The sequence below is a fragment of the Musca autumnalis genome, unplaced genomic scaffold (assembly GCF_047663935.1).
Source record: "Musca autumnalis isolate F117 unplaced genomic scaffold, ASM4766393v1 scaffold_2, whole genome shotgun sequence".
Taxonomy (NCBI): Eukaryota; Metazoa; Arthropoda; class Insecta; order Diptera; family Muscidae; genus Musca; species Musca autumnalis.
Genome location: NW_027411755.1, coordinates 15,802,835 through 15,825,528, shown reverse-complemented (window position 1 = coordinate 15,825,528; position 22,694 = coordinate 15,802,835). Strand labels below are relative to the sequence as shown.

The window sequence follows — 22,694 nt, the reverse complement described above, 5'->3', positions numbered from 1 at the left end:
TCATAAGTTTGTCTCCGCTGTGCCGACAGAAGTCATAGTCCTTGGAAAGTTTTAAATGTCATCGAGTTCATAAACAATTAAGATAGAATGGAGTTGTTCGACTTAACATATTTTGTCAGGACTTAGCTAAAATTTTGCCGAGACCTAATGTGGATTTCGTAGTCTCAAACAGTACTGCGAGTAGAATTCGGAGTCTATAAGTCGTAGTTGGTATCGCCCGACTCCTGATAAAAATGTTTTCTGTTTTTTCTAAATGTCTGTTCCAGAACCTGCAAGAATCTACACATTTTTACTATTAAAAATGTGTAGATTCTTGCAGTACTGGAGCAGACCATAAATGTAATTTTCTGAATTTTTTAGTTGCATGGACTCTATCACTTCTGGTAAAATAGTAAAGTTTTGGTGTTTTTATGACATAAAAGAATATTATTATCTTACAATAGTTCGGTACAAGTCCAATCTTCACCCGCGGATTCGAGTTATTCTTTTTTTGGAGTTATTTATTTCAATTAATTATTGGTATACAAACAACATTAATAGGGTTTTTAGATAGATCTTCTTATCAGAATCAGTCCTCGCGGTAAAAATATGTTGAATTGATAGCTTAATAAGGCAAAAATAAGACAAAACTTTTTTAATGGGACTGAAGTTAATGTGTTATATATGGATATGTACTTTAAAGAGGAAGATATACTGAAAATCTTTGAAATAGAATCGAAAATGCCAAATATGGGCTACTGTGGTTAAAAATTCTGGGATATATTAAAACGTAAACCTACATGGGTAATATTCATTTGAAAGATTTTTTAGTTATTACGTCAATTCTGTACGATAATTTGGTTAAAAACATCAAAATACCAGGCGAAATTTTTGTAAAGGGACTATACTGAACGTGTTCTGATATGGTTCATTTCAATTCTAAACATCCAAAGTCTAATTTATAATACTCTGTTCCAAATTTCAAAGTTATATCTAAAATATTGTAAACTCTCTCTATTGAAATTATACACTTTGTGTCATTATTTCATATTAAATCAACTAAGAATCCTTTAAAATAAGAATCCTTTTGGTCAAGGTGGGCCCCCCCCGAAATGAAATCCTGCGTACGTCCCTGAAGGTCACGGTGATTTCCATTCAAGAATAGTAACAGATGAGCTCTGAAGGTAGCCTTAACACCCCGCTTACACTTAACCGGATAAAACCTGTCGGTTTGAGTTTCAAATGTCAATTCCATAGCGCAAACGTCAAATAAATCCTCATGAATTGGGTTAACCCGGCAAAAAACTCTAGTGTAATCGTAATATTAGACGTAGTATCAATATCTGTGAAGGGTGTTGCAATATTGCACATCAAGAAATCTTAATCAATTATAACATTCGATTCATCTTTAGCACGGTCTTATACCTCTGGATTAATTTGCCTATTTAATATTGCTTCTGCACAACTTGCAAGCTCCCTTATCAATATCCTCATCCACAAAGAACGCCACCTACTGCTAGAAAATGTTCATCATTTCCGAGACCCACACCACACTATAATACAGGCTGATTGTAATACTTATGGTAAATGTCTTTGGTAATTTTTGCCGTTCCCTCGTAGATGTCGTTCGGTAGTGGTTGTAATACTTTAAACCGTATATAACGATGGTCACAGAAGGATCTTGACTAGTAAACTGCTATAATTGTGGAATAAAATAAATGTATCATCAACATGGAACGAAGGATTATCTGACCCCACTCTTTTAACCGATCCACCAGAAAACAATGGTAGATAAAACACCCTCTATTGGACAAAATAACAACACAAACGTTAGTCAAGACTTTCACTATTGGTCTTTGGTCTTTTACAAGAAATGAATTAAGCAAGAAAGCCGAGCGGCTTATGTACCCAGGCCTTTAGATTTAAATTTTCCAATGCTATGTTAAGATTTCAGTACTTGCTGTGATTCGATACTAGACTTGAAGCAAAATGATTTGGACCTGATTTGTACATAGTTAATCTGAGAAATCTTAGTTGCTTTCTTTAATACTTCATCTGACTACTGATGTTTACATTCAGACAATAGCAAAGACACAAACCTTTCCCATCAATACATTAACACATTTCTCAATATATGTATATTTAAAAAAATTATGAATGTATTGCTGAAACAAGTTTGAATATTTTCTATTGCCTGCCGAAAACTGTCATTTGTAAACGCCAGGTAACACGCTAGACGAAAATAGATGCCTGAAAGTTATTTTATTAAAGCTATTATATACAACCACCATTTCCGTCCACTGGGTGACACTGTTTTCATGCGATAATAGGGTATTCATATTGTCGCAAGAAAGCAGTGTCACCCAGTGCACGATGGGGCCAATAGCAGGTTTTCGAGGCAAAAAGTCAATTTTTGAAGTGAACAATTTGAAAAAAATAATAACGGATTTCGATTGCCAACACTCTGAATCACTAAAAATAAAAAAATAAATCAATCTGGTAACATCACATAGCGACATACTGATCTGGCAATGGTGACATATTTTCTTATGCATCATTTTCCGAGATTCATTATAAATAAGTAGTGAAACCATTTTAGGCGCCAAAAAGAACATTTCAACATTTTTATATTTTTTAAACATGGAAAGCTCTTCAATGGGTATATAAAATAAGATAGTGTTAACAAATAATAAAAATGTTATGTGTGGTATATGTATTTTTGAGTTAAGGTGTTATGTCTTTTTTGGAGTATTTTGCTTTGTTATCCATGTGTTCTCTGGAGTATAACTTTTGAGATCTAGGTAGATCTAGGATATTATATATATGTGGTGAAAGGTATTAATGTGTACTATCATTTTGTGAAAAAATTAGCTGCGCCTATCTGCGCCTTTTCATAAAAATCTGATTTCAGATGTCGTAATACTTAAAAATACGGAAATTTTTTTGTTTTGGTTGGCGAATAATCGGAAACCCATTAATGTTACCAATTGGATTTCGGAAAAATTTAATAGACGTATATAATAATAATATATAATTTCAAAGATATCGCAGACAAACTTTGGCCTTTGAGGCGGAATCTTAGCCGATTTTTACTAAATTTGGAACCTTTTTTTATTAACTTATAACAAACCACAGACAAAACCATGAAATTTGAACATATGTATATAGGGGAGCTACTTCTATATCTGAACCGATTTTAATATAACTTGACAAACTTATTTGTAGTCTGAATTCCGTAACATTTTCCAAATTTTATTGTAATTTGATGGAATTTGCATGCTTGGTCAATCAGTTTCCTGAAATCGGGCGAACATATATATGGGAGCTATATCCAATTCTGAACCGATTTCAATATGATTTGCCAAAAATGTTTCTAGACCAAAATCCGTCACACATTCCAAATTTCATCAAGATTGGACATACATAGCTGGATTGGTTCACCAAATACCTAAAATCGGGCGAAAATATATATGGTAGCAATATCAAAATCTGAACCGATTTCAATATAACTTGGCAAACTTATTTGTAGTCCTAATTCCGTGGTATTTTCAAAATCGCATAAAAATTGGGCAGAATTTGCGTGTTTGGTCCATCAATTGCTTGAAATCGGGCGAACATATATACGGCAGCTATATGTATATATGAACCGATATGAACCATATTTGGCATATTAGTTTCTAAGCCAATTATAAACATCTGTACAAAATTTGGAAGGTCTAGCTTGCCCCAGTGATTTGTTGCCTCGAAAACCTGTCGTTGGCCCCATCGTGCAGTGGTCGGAAGTGGTGATGATCTTTGATTTCATTTTGGCAGAGACGGTATGAGAGCCCTATATAATTCCTAACAATTGACATTTTATTTATTTATTTTTTTTTTTTTGTACACGCTTAGAGCGAGACCGATTCATTCTTATTCCACTGTTGCATCGAATCTCAGCAACTACACAAATAGTTTAAATTGGCCTTGGATAATACCAATTGAGCGACTTTTAGTGCCCCCATTTCGTTGATTTGTTCCTTAAGAACACCAGTAACACCTTTTACCTTTTGTAATGCTTCTTGTAATTTTTTGATCTATTAATCACTCTCCCCTTGCTATTTCTTTTTCTAATTTGGTAATTAATTTTTCTGTTTGGGGTTCTGGGAACTATTTTTATAGTCTTACTAATGACAATGCAAATGCTGCAGGTGATCGTTTTTTTATTTCTAAAATATAAAAATAAACCATTTGTCTATCAATCGTCTCCCTTTCGTGGAAACGATCGATAACTTTTACAAATAGCTTTTTATTGTAGAAAAAATTACAATTTGCGTCGTTTAATAACCTTTTGTGACCGCTAGTGGCCATGATCGAAGACTTCTTGATGAAAGGAAACAAGTAAACGAAGAAAACAAGAGAAACCACAAAATCTCAGAAGCATGTGGAACGCTAAGTTTCAATGAACTTTGAACGTGGCGACAAGTGAGCAAGCATGTGGTGAATATGTTTTGTTCTTCTTCCTTTTTTTTGTGGTATACTTTGGGTCCCTACTCACTAGACTTTGGATTGAATGATTGCGGGGTATTGTTGGTATGAGTCAGCCAGCCAGCTTGCTGATGGGTATGTGGGTACTTTGACCTCGTTTTTTAATCACATGGCCAATGTACAGTTGCAAGTGGATATGAGGAATCGAATGGGACTTAAGAATTCTTCAATATCGTTTGTCTTAAAAGAGGGTGATGATAAACTTCATTGTTCCCTACGAATTGCCTTAAAGGAAGGTGATGATAATTTTAATTATATTCAATATTCCCAGTTCACAGTATTCACTGTCTGCACTTTGTTCCGTGGTTAATAATTGGCCTCTATAGAAGTTTATTATTGTTTTTCTTTTTGTTTTGTTGTTGTTCCACATACTGTGGTGGTTACATGTTTATTGCTGCCATCCATGTGTAATGCCAAGTAATGTCTGATTTAATCAGCAATTGAGGGCATCCAAGTGTAAATGATTTCATTTTTGTAGTCTTTTGTTTTCACTTTTAATGACTGCCTTCGAACATTAAATTTCCGGGCAATGAATATACTGCAGTTTTTATCTTTCATTTGCTCCATTCCGTAAAGAATAACTTTACTTAATTTTAATGGTAAATAATTACATTGTAATGGAGGGGAAGGGGAATTTTGTTTGAATCAGAATTTGTTGACAATTATCCAAAGAAATTTTCTGAGATGATCTATAATATCGAATTTTAAGCTAAAAATAGTAGGCTATTGAAATAGAGGAAAAACGCCATCTTCTGGACAGGAGTGAGTAAAGCCAAAGATATGTAATACAATAAGAAGGAGCATCTCCATTGGTACTCTACATCGGCAGATGGCGCCAGTGGTCTAAAATTCCATGTGAAAATAAATGGCTGAAAATTACTGTACTAAGGTTAGTAAAGATCATCACCAATCCCGAACCACAGGATGATACATTCAAAGACATACAATGGTAAAGATTGGACAGCAAATTTTAATATTCAAGCATAGATGGCGTTTATGTATAACAGACAATTAACAGAACACAACGTAAACAAAAGCGTACACCAATGTGAACTATGTTAAATATAACATAATTTCATGTAACACTATTGTAAAATCACATTATGTTAGACCACCAGCGCCATCTGCCGATGTATAGTAGCAATGGAAATGTCCCATCTTATTGTATTATATATCTTTGATACATTTTTAATTAGATGATAGATGACACCATGTTATCTCTTTAACTACAATGAATCCCTTAGCGTCATTTTCATTATGTCGGAAAGTAATTTTGAAAAATTCACAGCCAGAATTGGGTCTTCAGATTCTATCGTGGTAGATAACAATGACTAAAACTTATTCTAATGAAATTAGCAAAGATCGTCACCACTCCCAAAGCACAGGGAGACACACTTTTAATGCAAGGATAGGTGGCATCATTTTTCCAGAGACGCTATAAGAACCCTATATATACGAATCGTTTTTAGTTGAACTTTTACTCTCTGGGAACAGCTCCTGGTTAAGCATTTATACTTTAGTATGAATATGTTAATCTCTGAGAAGAAGTTAAAGCAAGTGAAGGAAATTCCTTAACATGATAAGGTTGGGCTGAATGGGTTCACTATCTTCAGTGTAAACGAACAATGAAACTGTAAAGCTCCAAATGGAACTTCTAAAGAATTTACACTCTAGATGACAATAGATTCCTTAAAAGGCTGAAACTAATTTAACTTAAATTAGCAAAGATCGTCACTACTTCCAAAGCACAGGGAGACACAGTTTTTATGGGATGATAGGTGGGTGCCAGAGACCGTAAAACAAGCCAAAATAATTTCTAACAATTACCAATTGATTGGACTAGCAAAAAGGTCTTCTGTCTACTATAGAAGACCTTAAAACGAATTCTGTCTACTATAAAATACCTTAAAACAAAAATAGGAAGGACTGTAAAACGTCTTCTGTCAACTAGAAAATGCCTAAAAAGGTCTTCTGTCTTCTAGAGAAGATTTTAAAGTTTTTCTGTCTACTATAGAAGACCTTCTGTATACTGGGGAGAACCTTAAAGTTCTTTTGTGTACTAAAGAACACCGTAAGGTCTTATGCCAACTAGAGAAGGCCTTAAAAGGTCTTCTGAGTACTAAATAAGACCTTAAAAAAGCATTTCTGTCTACTAGAGAACACTTTAGAAGGTCTTCTGTCTACTATATAAGGCCTTTGAAGCTTTCTATGTACTAGAGACGGCTTTAAAAGGTACTAAGGAATAGAAGACCTTAAAACGAATTCTGTCTACTATAAAATACCTTAAAACAAAAATAGGAAGGACTGTAAAACGTCTTCTGTCAACTAGAAAATGCCTAAAAAGGTCTTCTGTCTTCTAGAGAAGATTTTAAAGTTTTTCTGTCTACTATAGAAGACCTTCTGTATACTGGGGAGAACCTTAAAGTTCTTTTGTGTACTAAAGAACACCGTAAGGTCTTATGCCAACTAGAGAAGGCCTTAAAAGGTCTTCTGAGTACTAAATAAGACCTTAAAAAAGCATTTCTGTCTACTAGAGAACACTTTAGAAGGTCTTCTGTCTACTATATAAGGCCTTTGAAGCTTTCTATGTACTAGAGACGGCTTTAAAAGGTACTAAGGAATACTTTAAAAGGTCTTCTGTTTACCAAAGAAGACCTTTAAATGGCTTCTGTGTACTATAGAAGACCTTAAAAAGTCTTCTGTCTACTAAAGAAGATCTTACAAGGTCACCTGTCTACTATAGAAGATCTCAAAAGTCTTCTGTCTGCTGTAAAAGACTTTCTGTCTGCTGTAAAAGACCTTCTGACTACAAAAGAAGACCTTAAAAGGTCTATTTTTCTACTAAAGGTTTTCTGACTGCAAGAGAAGACTTTAAAAGGTCTTCTGTCGACTATAGAAAACCTTAAAAGGTCTTCTGTCTACTAGGGAAGACCATAAAAGGTCTTCTGAGTACTAAAGATGACCTTAAAAAGTCTTCTGTCTACTTAGAAGACCTTACAAGGTCTCCATTCTACTAGATAATATCTGAAAAGGTAGTCTGTCTACAAGAGAAGCCCTTAAAAGGTCTATTTTTCTACTAAAGGTTTTCTGACTGCAAGAGAAGACTTTAAAAGGTTTTCTGTCTACTATAGAAGACCTTAAAAGGTCTTCTGTCTACTAGGGAAGACCATAAAAGGTCTACTGAGTACTAAAGAAGACCTTAAAAGGTCTTCTGTCTACTAAAGAAGACCATAAAAGGTCGTCTGTATACTATAGAAGACCTTAAATGGTCTTCTGCCTACTATAGAAGACCTTAATAGGTCTTCTGTCTACTATAGAAGCACCTAAAAGGTCTTCTGTCTACTATAGAAGACCTTAAAAGGTCTGCTGTCTACTAGGGAAGACGATAAAAGGTCTTTTGTGTACTAAAGAAGACCTTAAAAGGCCTTCTGTGTACTATGGAAGACCTTAAGCAGACTTGTGTCTACTAAAGAAGATCTTACAAGGTATCCTGTCTACTAGAGAATACCTCGAAAGGACTTCTGTCTACTATAGAAGACCTTAAAATGTAGTCTGTCTACTAGGGAAGATCATAGAAGATATTCTGTCTACTATAGAAGACCTTTAAAGGTCTTCTGTCAACTCGAGAAGGTCGTCTGCCCATTAAAAAATCTTCGGGTCTTCTTTTAGAAATTCTTCTGGACTTTCTGTAGAAAACATTGCAGGGGAAGAACTTTTGGAATTCTATGAGAACGCCGCAGGTGTTACTCTGGTCCTCCATTAGAAGACCTTCTAGGAGAAGACCTTTTGGTATTCTATTAGAAAGCCTTCTGGTCTTCTAATGGCAGACCGTTCCACCTTCTAATAGAAGGTCAGATATGACATTCTGGTCCTCTACTATTAGAAGACCTTGTGGCCTTCTATGGGAAGGCCTTCTAGGCTTCTATTAGAAGGCCAACGGGTCTTCCTTAGAAACCCGTTCTGTCCATCTGATACTCCATTAAGAGACGTTTTGGCCTTATGTTAAAAGTCATTTTGTATTTCCATTAGTCCGTGTTTAGACACACAAATTTCTCGGGAAAATAAATTCAGTTTTTAGGCAATAGGGGATAGGGAAGAGTATTGAGGAGCTCTTTCATCTCCGCTCTCTCCCAAAAAACTCAATTTACTTTCCCGAGAAATTTGTGTGTCTAAACACAGACTTAGAAAACTTTCTGCCTTTTTGTGAGATGGTCCATCGCGTTTTTTTTTTTTTTTTTTTTTTGGTTTCCTTTTTAATATGTTATGAGAAGACCTTCTGGCTTTCTATGAGATGATCCATCGGTCTTCCGTTAGATTACATTTTTATACGTTATGAGACCTTTTGGCTTTCTATGATAAAGCCTTATGGTCTTCTATGAGACCAGAATTTAATTAGAAGGCTTCCTCTAATTTTTTGGCCGATATTGGTCGACATAGATAGGATTCTAAACGTAAAATAGGGTTTTTACATTTCAAATTCTACATAACGCGTAATCAAGAGAACGCCATCTACAGGATGAAATTATTAGCAAAGATACTCACCGCTTCAGAACCACAGGGTGACAACGTTTAGGTGCAACAATAGATGTCACTAGGGTATCAAGTAAGCGTAAACTACTTAAATCGCCATTCTTATTTAAAAGACAAGAATATTAACTTATAAGATATCAGGATTTCTTTTGTAAAGTCTTGAAGATACTTGGAGTTCTTGTTATATACCCTCAGAAGTCTTTTTGCGAATTTGAACACAAAATATAAATTAATCTGTGGACAGTGCGGCACATTTGATTTTATTTTAGAATAATGTAGGAGGTTTTTTGTTATTAAAAAAAATCGGTGAATGAATATGTAACAACACCTACTGGAAGACATTTATAGGGTGCAATTATGGTGCGAGGATTAGCAAAGCTTCTCACCATTTTGAAATTACAGGCTGACGATGTTTAAATGAAACGATAGATGACACTAGGTTATCAAATATTTGGAGTTATTCTAAACAAAAATTCTCCGCGAAGTTTTTCACTTTCTCCCTTAAGTTGAAACGGCGAAAAAACAAAAACTCACGGAGAATTTTCGTTCAGAATAACACCCATTACTTAAAGCGACATTCTTGTTATGTGTAGAATTTCAGGTACGCACCTGGAGATATACCCCGCGATCGTTTGTAACTTCTTAAGACAAAACAAACAATTAAACTCCACTATACAATTCAAAAAAGTCCATTGACTAATCAAAAATCAATCCAAAATATTAGACAAAATGTTAATTACATTAACAAAATAGTTTTGGGAATGGCCAAATATAACTCTGTGCGGGTTTGACAGCACCCGCCAAACAAAAGAGACGAAAGAAAAGAACAACAACTAAAGTATGATTAGCATTTGCCTGATGTTCTTCCATATGTATTATATATGTATGTGGCTTGCTGTCAATTGTTTTGTTTCTTTTTTGATGGCAGTATACCTCACCATCCTCCTCCGCCTCACCCTACTATGGCTATTTACCTGCATATATAATATTCTTTGTTTTGATTATCACAAATCTCCTAATATTTTGGTAAATTGCCAAACCTTTTGAATAATAAATGAATAGAAAGAAACATACGACGAAGAGGATGGCTACTACGACCACTGGTGATACCTACTACTGCTCATTTCATAGACTCGCAACATTTGTTTTACGTTTCTTGTGGCAAAAAGTTCAGAGGACAGTGAGTGGGAGGGAGAAGGAGGTGAAAAGAAAATAAAAACCTAAGAAAACATATTGAATGAATATTTCGACTCTGTGTGCGCCATTTAAATGTAAATTATATTAACCACCAACCAAAACAAGGAGGGTCGATCCCATCTCATTTGTTTTGTTTTTTTTTTTTTTTTTTTTTTTGTGCCTTAAAGATAAGTGCCACAAATCATTATTGGAACTAAACGAGAGGACCATAATGAACCGCCAATCTACCAATGCCCAACAATGTCGTAGATATCTGTCATGATGGTGGGTGTTGGGATGGTTGGATGGATGTGCGCTTGGTGTATTTTAAATGGATGAATTTTGTGCGACACATAATCATGACACAATGCTTGTTTTCTTTTCGGCTATTTTTTTGACAACAACACCAAATGCCAGAACGGCGAAAATTGTTAGTGACAATGAATAGAAAGAACTTAAAAAAAACCTCAACATCAAATACTAAATTAAGCACAAAAATCAAAATAAAAATATTGAAGAGTCGCAGAAAATCTGTAATTGGTTAAAAATATTACAGGGCCGTATATCCTTTTCCGGTATGATAAAACGATCAGACATTGTCCATTGTGTTACCCTGTGCTACTTATTACAGCAACGAAACAGTGTCATTCAATAGTTATGTAGTGGTTTGAGTCTTTGCTAGTTCTAGGCAAGTCAGTTCCTACCAGCAGGTGGCGTTTCCTTATCACCAGTCCTGAGATTTGACGATACAGATGTCGTTATACCTAGTAGAGACGACTGGAACCACAGTAACCAACCTCTGGGGGCCTATTCTGTAACTTTTTAACAACTTTACTCATTGTTTATTTTACAACAATTTCATTTGTTTGTTTTGTAGTTGTTACAAAAACAAAAGAAATTTTAACAACTTTTCAATCGATAAAAGTTACAGAATAGGCCCACTCGACGCTCTGGCTTTTTATACAGACGGTTCCAAGGTGGAGGAAGGTACGGGGGTTGGCGTCTACTGTGAAAGGCTATCTCTTGAGTACGCTTACAGCCTAGATAGCAACTGTAGTGTTTTCCAGGCTGAAATCTTCGCGATTTGGAAGGCAGCGGAATTGATAAAAAGTTTGGATGCAGAAATCTTTGAATCGGCGACTATCTTTGTGGATAGTCAAGCGGCTCTTAAAGCCATCAAATCCTGCAACATGAAGTCCGATGTCGTCGTTAAGTGTAGAACAGCCTTGGAAACGTAAACTAACGGCTATCGGCTATGCTGGGTACAACGACACCGCGACTATATGGGTAATGAAAGAGCAGATGAATTAGTTACACGAGGATCACAGTCTACAGATCTAGCAATCGCCGACTCCATCAAACCATCCATTTGTCACTTTTTCCAAAGAATCGAAACGTTCTCTGACGAAAGAGCCAGTGAATTATGGCATAATGAACCTAGGTGTTTTGTGTCTAGATCTGTTTGGCCGTCTCTGTCAGTCAAAAGGACGAGTTCTCTGTTGAACCTGAGTAAAGCTGAAGTTAAAGTAATGACGGGAGTTATCACTAGGCACTGCTATATCAGGGCCTTTACCATTAAATGGGATGAGGATGTTACTGACTATTGCAGACTCTGTGAGGATGGGGAGCAGATGGAGACGATCGAGTACCTCCTGTGTCGGTGTCCAGCCCTGGCTCGTAGGCGCCATAGATTAGTGGGTGTTCAATTTCCACCGTGTCTAACCTTCTATTCAACTGTGGAACCTGCTGTAATCTACAACATCGTCAGAAATCTGAAGTGGCTGAGACTGCGCAACCAGAACACGTGAACCATATTTCAAATATTCTACCAACCATCACCAACCAAACTTTTTCTACTTCTTTAAAACTATTTTTCCATTCTAAAATTTTCTACTGAATTAATTCTTTTATACTTTCATAGCTTCCTTTTTATTTTTTGTCTCTTTTTTCTATCTTTTCTTTTCAGCACATCTTTTCTTTTCAGCAACGAAACCGAGACACCCATTAGTTATAGTACGGTTTGGGTCTTTGCTAGTTATAGTGTAATACATTTCACCCAGTAGGTGGCGTTTTCTAATTATTCACGAGTTTAATGACGGATAAACTCCTCGAAAATGTTGTTGTTCCCGTAGTTCCCACTAGTCTTTAATGAAACGAGTTGACATTACGGAAATATTTATTGCTGAAGTAGGCATATTGTCTATTGTGTTACCTTGGGCTACTTAATTATGCAACGAAACCATCTCACCCATTAGTTATGGAATGGTTTGGATTTTTGCCAGTCCTACTGAATTATATTTCTCACCGTAGATGGCATTTTCTGATTATTCACCGAGTAGTATGATGGAAAAACTCCTTGAAACTTTCTTAGGCATTTTTTATTCTTACCTCTTGTTCTCAGCTTTTGGTAAACATTTCTTTTAACATAATAAATGCAACGAAACCGAGTCACCCATTAGTTATAGTACGGTTTGGGTCTTTGCTAGTTATAGTTTATTACATTTCACCCAATAGGTGGCGTTTCCTAATCACGAGTTAAATGACGGAGAAACTCCTCGAAACTTGTTTGTTCCTATTTTTTCCTCTAGGCTTTAGGTCCATAATTCTTTTAACAGAATGAATGCAAAAAAACCGTGTCACCCATTAGCTATGGATCGGTTTGAGTCTTTGCTAGTTATAGTGTATTAAATGTCACCCAATAAGTGACGCATCTTGGTTATTCACCGATATGTATTTAATGATGAAGAAACTCTTTTAAACTTTTTCTGGAATTTTTTCCATTCTGGGTTTTGTATCCGCAATTCTTTTAAAAGAATGCTTGTATACATCATGTCACCCATTAGTTATAGTCCGGTTTAGGTCTTTGTTGGTGCTAGTGAACTAAATTCCTGCCAGTAGATGACATTTCCTGACTATTCACCAAGTGGCATTCTATGATGGAAAAACTCCTTGAAACTTTTCATGGGATTTTTCAAGCTTGCGGTCAGTTTTTATTTAATTAGTTCTTTATTTTTCGATATTTCACAAATCGATGAATTGTATCTTCAGGAAAAAAATCTGTAATTGGTTAGAAATTTTTGTGTGTCTGTCTTAAATCCTTTTCCGGCATAATGAAAATGTCAAATGGTAAGGGAGTTATTTTTTATTCAAGTGAGTTCATTGTGTAGCCCTGTGCTACTTATTAATGCAAAGCAACAGTGTCACCCATTAATTATGGAGAGGTTTGGGCCTTTGCTAGTTATAGTGAATTACATTTCTCCTATTCCTGACTTTTCACCAAGTGACATTCTATTATGGAAAAACTCCTTGAAACTTTTCATGCGATTTTTTCAAGCTCGAGGTCAGTTTTTATTTAATTAGTTCTTTATTTTTCGATATTTCATAAATCGATGAATTGCATCTTCAGAAAAAAATCTGTAATTGGTTAGAAATCCTTTTCCGGCATAATGAAAAGGTCGGATGCTAAGGGAGTTATTGTTTGTTCAAGTGAGTTCATTGTGTGACCCTGTGCTACTTAATAATGGAGAGCAACAGTGTCACCCATTAGTTATGGAGCGGTTGGGGTCTTTGCTAGTTATAGTGAATTACATTTCTCCCAGTAGGTGACGTTTCCTGACTATTCACCAAGTGACATTCGATGATGGAAAAACTCCTTGGAAACTTTTCATTGGATTTTTCAAGTTCGAGGTCAATTTTTACTTAATTAGTTCTTTATTTTTCGATAAATTGCATCTTCAGGATAATACAAATCGCAAAAAACACGTCAAAACAAACTTCATATTTATTTATAGACTAAGGTAGCATCACTGCCATTATTTAATGACTGAGAAACTCCTGAAAGATTTTCTTGTGATTTTTTATTTCCATTTTTCATTCTAGGCTTTGGATCCACAAGTTTTTCTAACAGAATGAATCCAAAGAAACCGTGTCACCCATTGGTTATAGAGCGGTTTGGGTATTTGCTGGTACTAGTGAATTACATTTCTCCCTATAGGTGGCGTTTCTCAAATATTCACCGAGTTGGAGAAACGCCTCGAAACTTTTCTTGGTATTTTTATATTCCAATTTCCCCAGGGTCTTTGAGTCCACATTTCTATTGCCACATTTCTTTACTACTTACTTTTTATTTGTGCTGTGCCTGGCAGTATTCTGCACTGTCTAGATGAAACTCCATAGATGTAGGAACAGGTCGAACCAGCTGCAAGAAAAAAAGAGAACAAAAATTAAAACAAATTAGTAAAGCCAAAACAACAATTATGACAAAATAAATTGCAATTATGGCTATCAATAAAAGAAATCACAATTTATGATCCATTTAAAGTAGAAGAAATCTGCTGATGTTCGACAAAAATTGCACAAGCATGAATTTCAGGCAAAAATAAGAAACAACGTTCAACTAATTTTAGACTTTAAATAAGAAAATCTGCTTTCATGATAAACGCGCAATAATAGGTAAAAAGCTGTATTTTTTCCTCATTTAAAATGCAAACACGAAAAAAAAATCTGTGGAAAATGTCTTAAAAATAGCCACAAAGAAGAAAAACAACAACATTAACGAGGACAAAAAATATATGTCAATACAGTGGATCAAAAAAGTGTTTGCCCAATAGACACATATAATTTCAGAAGAAGAAAGATATTTCTAGAGAAATGTCCAAGATCTTTGGCCTATTTAGATTTGTATAGTCATATATGTTTTTATAAAGTCACAAGACTTAGTTTCTTCAGAGAAGTTCGCCTCATGTCACATAAGAGTCCCTGTAAAAAATCTTTTATGGCAAACTGTATTTAGATTTAAAAATGTAGAATTTTTAAATCGTTTATGAGCAATTTCTTTAATTTGTTTTCGAAAAAATATGTCCATCAACAAAAAAAAAACATTTAAAAAAAAACAGATGTTTTTGAAATGGAAAATATGCCAAAATAATGCTGTGTGGAGGAAGAGAAGGAAACCAAATATTGATAAATATTTAAGGTAAACAAGAACAAATTTCAAAATTACCAAACCATGGAATTTTCAAGAATAATTAAGTAAACTATTTGAAGGATAATTTTAAATGTTTGTAAATTTTTTAAAGCACAAAAAAACTATAATTGGAGATGAGTTTAAAAATATATTTCAAAAATCCTCTGGGAGGTTGTGTTCTTTTCTACTCTTGGAAGTGGTATGGATTTTCGCCTGGTGTTTTTTTTTTTTTTTTTTGGTTATCGATGTCGTGATGCTAGAGGCTTCTACTCAAGAGAGATTTTCTAAAACATCTAGGAGGAAAAATCTGCTGAGATTCTATAAGAAACATCATACTGTTTTACACGAAGATCTTCTGATTTTCCCAAGAAATGTCTTTCATTCAATCTTCTAAAAGATAAAGATTGCTTAATTTTTAGCCCTTTTCTATAGAAAGTCCTTCAAATCAAAATCGCAGAAAATGGTTTGAAGAATTAAGAAGATTCTTTCTTCTCCAACGAAGTTGTTCTTGTCTAAAGTGAACATATTGTCCATTGTGTTACCCTGTGCGACTAATTAAAGCAACGAAACAGTGTCACCCATTAGTTATGGCGCGGTTTGGGTCTTTACTAGTGCCAGCGAATTGAATTTTCCCCGATAGGCGGCGTTTATTCAAGACAATAAGAGAACCTTATGGTCTTCTATTGGGAACTTTCTATAAAAAACTGCGGATTTTCTACAAATAGACTTTTTGGGAGTCTTGCATTTTTTGTCGTCCACTGGATTTCTTGAAAAACTATTCTCTTTCAAAATTGAAAAGTCGCAGAAAATCTGGAAATGACTTAAACATTTAAGGGGTTTTTATTAATTGTCTTCATAATGAAGCGATCATTATGATCGAAGAGTTTTTTTTTTTTTTTTTTTGCTAAAGTGAGCAAATTATCCATTATGTTACCCGGTGCGACTAATTAAAGCAACTCAACAGTGTCACCCATTAGTTATAGAACGGTTTGGGTCTTTACTAGTGCCAGCGAATTGAATTTCACCCAATAGGAGGCGTTTCTTTAGGACAATAAGAAAACTGTATGGTCTTCTATTGGGAACTTTCTATAAAAAACTGCGGATTTTCTACAAATAGACTTTTTGGGAGTCTTGCATTTTTTGTGGTCCACTGGATTTCTTGAAAAAAATATTCTATTTCAAAATTGAAGAGTCGCAGAAAAACTGGAAATGGTTTATACATTTAAGGGTTTTTATAAATTGTCTGTCATAATGAAGCGATCATTATGATCGACGTCAGTTTTTTTTTTTTTGGCTAAAATGGGCAAATTGTCCATTATGTTACCCTGTGCTTTGTATTACCGCAACGAAACAGTCTCACCCATTAGTTATGGCGTGGTTTGGGACTTTGCTATAATAAAATCGTACGGCCTCCTCTAGGAAATTTACAATAAAAACTTGTGTGTTTCTATAGAAGGCCCTCTGATCTACAATAGACTATTTGCAAAGTCCATTTTTTTTATTTTTTTCTACTCAAGTGTCATACTGGTTATCTTTAGGACATTTTTTGTGCAGGTAAGGTCAATCTATCTCCATTCCTACGATTCATCTACTTTCGTATAAACCATTAAAGCATGATCTTCTAAAATAAGGTATCCTGGGCATCTATAAAAAGTCATTCAGAAAATCTGTATATGGTTCGAAAAACGGAAGGGTATATTAAACATGTTCTTCGTAATGAAGCGATCATGCACTAAAGAAGTTTTTTCATGGCTAAAGTGAGCATATTGTCGCAACGAAACAGTGCCACCCGTTAGCTTTAAAGAGGTGTGGGTCTGTGAATTCAATTTCCCCCCAGTAGGTGGCGTTTCGTTAGCACTATAGGAAACCAGTATGGTGTACTATGGGGAGTGTTCTATAAAAAAATACCTTCTGGTGTTCTATAGAAAATCCCACAAAAAAAATTAAGAGTCGCTGAAAATCTGTCAATGTACCGAAAATATAAGGGTGTTTTATTAATTTTCGTCATAAGCCGATTTTTAAGGAGCCTTCTATATTTATAAGCCACGTTATATGGTTTTCAATTAAAGGCAGTTCCTTTTCAAGGGGCCTTATGAAGATAGATGCCCCTTTAAAGATGTATTTTATTTATATAAGCCACTAGAAAGAGGCTTTCTTAGATATAAACGTCTTTCAAGGAGCCTTCTGCAGATAGGAGCCACTTTCTATGGGCCTCCTATAGATAGATGCCACTTTGCAGTGCTCTGCTATAGATAGAAGCCTTTTCAGGGGACCATTTATAGATATAAGCATATTTCAAGGGCCTCCTATACATGGAAATACCTTTCGAAAGGTCTTCTATACGTAGAAGCCCCTATCATGATACCTTCTATGCATAGGAACCGCTTCAAAGGGTCTTCTTTTTACATAAAACCCCTTTTAAGGAGCCTTCTATATCTAGAAGCCACTTTATGGGAGCTTTCACGGAGCCTTCTATAGATAGAAGTCCTTTTCAAGGGCCTGCTTAAGAAAAGAAATGTAGAAGGGGTCTTCTGTAAATAGAATTCGCTTCAAGGTGTCGTTTATAAATAGAAGCCTCTTTCAAGGGCCTTCTATAGATAAAGGACCATTTAAAGGGGCCTTCTATAAATAAAGGGCCATTTAAAGGGGCCTTCTACCCTTTCATTGGGCCTTCTACGAATAAAAGCCTGTTTCTGTGGTGTTTAATAATAGCGCCATCTTTCTGGGGGTCTTCAATTGGTAGAAGCTCCTTTCAAGAGGTCGTCTATAGCTGGAAGCCACTTTCAAGGAGTCGTAGCTAGCTAGCTAGCTAGAATACCCTTACAAGAGGCTTTCTGTAAGCAGAAGTCCCTTAAAAGGGCTATCCTGTAAATATAAGGCCCTTTCAAGGGACCTTCTTTCGATAAGTAGTCCCTTTCAAGGGTCATTTTAGACAGAAGCCTTTTCAAGCGTCCTTATATGGATAGAATCCCTTTTAAAGGGGTCTTCTGTAGACAAAAGTTCCTTAAAAGCGACGCCCTATAGAGAGAAACCCCTTTTTCTATACATTGAAGTCACTTTCAATGGGCCTTTTCAAGGGCCTGTTTCAGAAAAAAATGTATAAGGGGTGTTCTGTAGATAGAATTCCCTTCAAGGTGTCGTTTGTAGATAAAAGCCTCTATCAAGGGCCTTCTATAGATAAAGGACCATTTAAAGGGACCTTCTATGAACAAATGGCCCTTTCAATGGTCCTTCTACGGATAAAAGCCTTTTATATTTAAATAATAACACCATCTTTCTGGGGGGTCTCTTATTGGTAGAAGACCCTTTCAAGAGGTCGTCTACAGCTTGAAGCCACTTTCAAGGAGTCGTGTGTAGGTAGAATACCCTTACAAGGGACATTCTATAAGTAGAGGCCCCTTAAAAGGAATATCCTGTAAATATAAGGCCCTTTCAAGGGACCTTCTTTCGATAAGTAGTCACTTTCAAGGGGCCTTTTAGACAGAAGCCTTTTCAAGAGTCCTTATTTGTATAGAATCTCCTTTCAAGGGGGTCTACTGTAGACGAAAGGTCCTTACAAGCGACCCCAATAGAGAGAAACCCCTTTTTCTATACATTGAAGTCACTTCCAATGGGCCTTTCATAGACAGAAGCCCTTTCAAGGGCCTTCTAGAGTATTGAATAAGTTGAGGATATATTTTGTTATCAGCAAAAACAATTTCTAAGGGTCATTCTACACATAGATTTCAAGGGTCCTTCTATGGATAGAATCACCTTTCACGGAGCCTTCTATAGATAGAAGTCCTTTTCAAGGGCCAGCTTCAGAAAAAAAATTTATAAGGGGTCTTCTGTAGATAAAATTCCCTTCAGGTCTCGTTTATAGATATAAATAAGCCTCATAAATGACCGTTTAAAGGGGCCTTCTATGAATAAATGGCCCTTTCAATGTGCCTTCTACGAATAAAAGCCTTTTTCTGTGATGTTTAATAATAGCACCATCTTTCTGGGGGTCTCCCATTGGTAGAAACCCATTTCAAGAGGTCGTCTATAGCTAGAAGCCACTTTCAGGGAGTCATGTGTAGCTAGAATACCCTTACAAGAGGCATTCTATAAGTAGAAGCCCCTTAATAGGAATATCCTGTAAATATAAGGGCCTTTCAAGGGAACTTCTTTCGATAAGTAGTCCCTTTCAAGGGGCCTTTTAGACAGAAGGCTTTTCAAGGGTCCTTATATGGATAGTATCCGCTTTCAAGGGGGGTCTTCTGTAGACAAAAGGTCCTTACAAGCGACCCCTTATAGAGGGAAAACCCTTTTAAAGGGGCCTTCTATACATTGAAGTAACTTCCAATGGGTCTTTCATAGACAGAAGCCCTTTCAGGGGTCTTCTAGAGTATTGAATAAGTTGAGGATATATTTTGTTATCAGCAAAAACAATTGTTCCGGTATTGTTGTTCTAGGCGATGTGATTGCCATCTATCGTTGATTTGAAATAACTCCCAAAGACATACAATATTACAAGATGGGACATTTCCATTGCTACTATACATCGGCAGATGGCGCCGGTGGTCTGTTAAAATATTGTGACATGAATTATGTTATATTTAACATAGTTCACATTGGTGTACGCTTTTGTTTCTGTTAATTGTCTGTTATACATAAACGCACTCTATGCTTGAATGTTTAAATTGAACTCCATTATGAATGATGTCCAATCTTTACCATTGTATGTCTTTGTAACTCCAAAGGTACTATATAACATAACAAGATGAAACATTTCCATTGCTACTATACATCGGCAGATGGCGCTGGATTATCCCAGAAACCAAATGTCTGACGTCCGACACGTCTGAACAATTTCGGAAACAAAGTCGTTCAGATTTCGTTCCGATTTCTAAACGAGTTTTCTGAGGGGAAATAGTTCAGATTTTGTACCGAAATCGGAACGAATGTCGAAAAAAATTTCCTTTCCGAATTTCCCAAGGATTTTCTTCAGATTTCGTTACGAAATCGATCCGATGCCGCTCCGACATTTCGTTCCGAAATTATGTCAACCACTTCATAAAACTTTCGTTAAGATATCGTTACGATTTCGGATCATATCGGACGTACGTCCGAATTTTATTCTGATTTCGTTACGGTGTCGACATTTCCATTGCTACTATACATCGGCAGATGGCGCTGGAGGTGACATGAGTATGGTGACATGAATTTATGTTATTCTTGATTTTGTTGCCGTCGTGTTCTGCTAGTTGTCTGTTATACACAAACACCATCTATGATTTAATAGTAAAATTTAACTGCATTATGCACTATGTCCAATCTTTACCATTTTATGTCTTTGCAACAAATTCCTGCATTTTAGAACAGTGGTGGCTGTCCCTGCTTTTTTTTAGTGTTACCATTTATATTTAGGTGGCGCTAGTTCCTGACATTCATATCTGGCTTTAATATTATCCCCCTTCGATTTTTTATTGATTTTTTTCTCACAAATCTACGCTGAAATAATATTTTTAGCCGCCGGGAAAACAAATTGCAACTATTATTCAGGAAATGTGCACAACAAAATCGTCCTTGAAAAAGACAAATATTGTCACTTGCAATAAATAATAAAAACGTTGACATGTGTCATCCATTGAACACAAAAATCATGTTTGTCAATTATTTTTGTTTTTATTTCAAAATAAATATAAATCTATAAATGGCACGGAACTTCTTCTTACAACATTTCGCAAATACAAATAGCAATTGCAAAATTTATGGCGAATTATTAAGAATATGCCATAATTGTACAATATTTCATATGGCGGGCGGATGGGTATTTTGTTTTTCAAAATAAATGTGATGTGATGCCATAAAAATCGGTACTTGTCTTCATCTATACCATTTTGAAAATATGAAATTATTAATAGCCCAACAGACTGAAACTATTAACAAGTTTAAATGTAAGCAATTAGTTTTTCTTCCTTTAAAGAAAAAATATATTTTCGTCGTCTTTTTCTAAGTAGAAATGAGATTTATGTGAAACAAAGGAAAATAACTGCAGCCAATATTTCTTTGTTAGTATCATAATTTATTACATTGTTCGACAAAGAAGCGCATATCTCATTTTAGGTGGCACATAAAAGCCATTAACATGTCAAGCGCTTTGCTTGATGGTAGCAAAAATTGCCAGGTACTCGTATTGATAAAGCCACTAGTTGCCTTAGCAATTCCACTTCTTATTCCCCTCTTTTAAATTTATTGACATATCACGTGTACCCTAAACTTGAACCACTTTTATGGGGGTTAACTATTCCATAGTCTTATTCTCGTTTTCTAATCGAATATCAGTGTGTTTGTCTGTCATTGTATAAGACTCCCCACAAATTCCTTAACGTCATCATGCGATTTGTACTGTAGTCACATGTACAATAAATTGCTTGCAGACAAACCGATAACAAAATAATTTATAACAAATTTTATTGTTTTCTATTCTATCTACTACCTCACACAGAAATACAGATTTACTGATGGCTTTCTTTTCGGATTTATTGTAAAGGATATTATGTTATGACAGCAGTATATGTGGGTTTTTATCTTGGGGGAAAATAGTTTGGATTATCAAATTATGTTTTATAATAATCTGGGGAAGGTTGTTCAGGAAAACCCAAGTGAAGATTGATGTAACTGCCGGAGGAGCACTTTGTCTCATTGCGATTTTATCTGATTGTAACATAATGTGTTATAATGGAGAGCACCCCTTGTGATCTTATCTGATGGTTATGTAACGCGTTAGATTGTAAATCACAAACTGAGCGAATTTATTAAATTTTCTTCTAGTTAGGTACTGAGTATGAGAAGCACGTATAAGTCGCTAGTACAGAGTTATGTATGTAGTTTAGAAGTAATTAACAATAATGAGTTGGTTTACAAGAGTAGTAGATTAAAATATTTACAGGGTTGCATTTAGTCAGTTAACTTTAAAATTGAATCAAAGACATAGAACTGTAAAGATTGGACAAAGTGCATAATGTAGTTCAATTTTACTATTAAACCATAGATGGTGTTTGTGTATAAAAGATAACTAACAGAACACAACGGCAACAAAAACAAGTATAACATAAATTCATGTCACCGTATTGCAACATAACATTATGTTATACCTCCAGCGCCATCTGCCGATGTATAGTTGCAATGGAAATGTCACATCTTGTTCTATTTTACGTCTTTGATTGAATGAATCATTCACAATGGGAAAGTGGAATATTTACAAACTCACAATGACAAAGATACAAAACTATTAAATATGTTATTATTGAAATGTAGAGGTCGTGAAACTGTAATTGCTGAACTATGGATTGTTTCAGTTTATTAATTAATAATTTTTAGTTGAATCCCCTTAAATATACTATAGTGTTTTATTATTTCAAGAGCCTTAAAGTATGTGGTAGGAATTTACTACAATCTTAAAAAAATTAAATCTCACGATTAAAACAAGTCCTTCAACAAATACTCAAAATAATCAATCCTTTCCTTCGATATTTTAAAAATCCTCGTCATT

General features: G+C 35.2%; 1 protein-coding gene across 1 annotated transcript in view; it reads right to left on the bottom strand.

Annotated features, from left to right (window-relative positions):
• LOC141393764 (uncharacterized) overlaps window positions 1-22,694 on the bottom strand; it is a 54,116-nt gene that overhangs the window by 10,848 nt on the left and 20,574 nt on the right. Inside the window, exon 2 of the mRNA XM_073967216.1 lies at window positions 14,330-14,407. The gene's annotated coding sequence lies outside the window, so the exon portion shown is untranslated. The remainder of the gene's footprint in view (window positions 1-14,329; window positions 14,408-22,694) is intronic.